At 61.1% G+C, this 2,008-nt stretch overlaps 1 non-coding gene across 1 annotated transcript; it reads left to right on the top strand.

Moving 5' to 3' along the window:
• Positions 1-1,374: 1,374 nt before the first annotated feature.
• On the top strand, positions 1,375-1,446 carry TRNAW-CCA (transfer RNA tryptophan (anticodon CCA)). The gene has a single exon. It is a non-coding gene; the product is annotated as a tRNA-Trp (tRNA).
• Positions 1,447-2,008: the final 562 nt, after the last annotated feature.

Raw genomic sequence — 2,008 nt, 5'->3', positions numbered from 1 at the left:
GGTGGGAGATGGACAGGCAGAGGGGGGAACGTAGGCTGCTCTGATCCCACTCTCTTCCCACCAAGCCCAGCGTGCAGCTAGAGAGTCACACTGCAAGGTCACTTATTTGCACACACAGAGTGCAAGTGGAATCAGAATCATGGAATGCCAGGTTGGAAAGGACCTCAAGGATTGGGGACTAAGCATTGCAGCCTTTTGGTATGGAAAGGGGGTCTGTGAGTAAGATGGGGACAGAGCTTTTAGCAGGACAAGGGGGGTGGTTTGAAACGAAAAAAGGGAGATTCAGACTAGAGGGAAGGAGGAAATTGTTGACACTGAGGGTGGTGAAACCCTGGCCCAGGCTGCCCAGAGAGGTGGGAGCTGCCCCATCCCTGGCACCACTGCAGGTGAGGTTGGTTTGGGCTCTGAGCAACCTGCTCTGGTTGAGGATGTCCCTGCTGGCTGCAGGGGGGACAGACTGGCTGAGCTTTAAAGGTCGTTTTCCACCCAAACCAGTCTGTGATTCCCTGATCACCTGGCCCAAGCTCCCTTGGCATAAGCACCATCTAACCAAGGTGGCCCAAGCAGCCTGTCCAGTTGGATCTCCAAAGCATCCAGAAGCTGCAGTGAAACCCAGCAGCAGCAGCAGCAGCAGCTCCAGTTAATGTTTAATTAAGCAGCTGCTGGGATGAGCTCCCAAATCCCATGGATACAGACCAAGGTGACCCTCACAGGGGGCAGTCACAACCCTGTGAACTTTGTTAACACATTGAAGCCGGAGGTGGTGGTGGGTCTGAGGCAGGGGAACACCAAGAGCCCCCCACTTTTACAGCTGCCACCCCAGCTCGATGCATTGTAACGGGGCCGGGGCCCTTTAACCCTGGCGGGGCCGGGGCAAACCACCGCAGTGGGATGGGGGGGTGAAGCCGGGGGTCCGCAGGTGGGCGATGCCAAATGGTACAGGGCAACCCCTCTGTAGGCGGTGGTACAGCCCACGACGGGGCTTTAAAACCGTGGGGCGGGAGTAGGGCGGAGGGCTGCGGGCTGCGCCGCTGTTACGGGCATCGGGACCGGGGGAGCTGCGGGGACAGAGGGCGGGGATGGTGGTGGTTAAGGAGGAGTAGGAGTGGGGTCTTAGCAGCTGAGGGCTCCGGGAACCGAGAGTCCCATTCAGCGGTGACCCCCGGGAGAGGAGGGCCCCGTTCGGCGGTGACCCTCCCCGGGGAAACGAAAGCCCTGCCGGCCTGTGACTCCCGAGCGACGGAGGGCCCCGGGCGGCAGAGGGCTCCGGGGGCCTGTCGAAGCCCGTCGGGGCTGGCCGGGGAGGCGGTCGGGCAGCGCATGCGCGGAGCGGCGCGCAGGTTCTTGCTGGCAGGCCAGGCTTGGCGCAACCGGGACCTCGTGGCGCAACGGTAGCGCGTCTGACTCCAGATCAGAAGGCTGCGTGTTCGAATCACGTCGGGGTCACGGCCAACCCCCGCGGGGGTTGCGTTTTGCGGCCGGTGCAAGCTGCCGGGCGCCGGTGCTCGGGGAGCTGCCGCCGCGGCGGGGTGAAGGAAGCCGCTGAGTGGGGTCCGGGCTCCAGCAGCCTGCTCTGGGTTCTGTTTTTCCTTTGTGTGGATGTGAGGTGCCCCTAACCCGGCAGGGGGGCGTTTGGTCCGAGGGATGGTGCGGTGCCAAAGGGGGGATCCAGACAGACAGCATCAGCTGGGAGCTTCTCACCTCTGGCAGTGATGTTTTAGGAGTGGTTTTGGGTGTTCAGACCAGCTGCCAGGCTTGGAGAGGGTAACTGAAACCACAGAATCAACCAGGCTGGAAAAGACCTCAGAGATCATCAAGTCCAACCTAATACCTAACGCCTCAAATGCTGTTGCCTGCACTACTCCAAGCCTTCAGACTCAGGAAGAGACTAAAAGGACAGGCAGCAAGCTGGTTCTGAATGAAACCAAACCAGCAGTGGCCGGAGCAGGGCTGGTCCTGGGCTAGGAGGCTTGTCCTGGGCTGCTTTGGGTGAGGGGTGGCTCTGGCT

The sequence above is a fragment of the Dryobates pubescens genome, chromosome 35 (assembly GCF_014839835.1).
Source record: "Dryobates pubescens isolate bDryPub1 chromosome 35, bDryPub1.pri, whole genome shotgun sequence".
Taxonomy (NCBI): domain Eukaryota; kingdom Metazoa; phylum Chordata; class Aves; order Piciformes; family Picidae; genus Dryobates; species Dryobates pubescens.
Note: the sequence above shows the minus strand (reverse complement) of the source record. Positions and strands in the feature narration are given on the sequence as shown.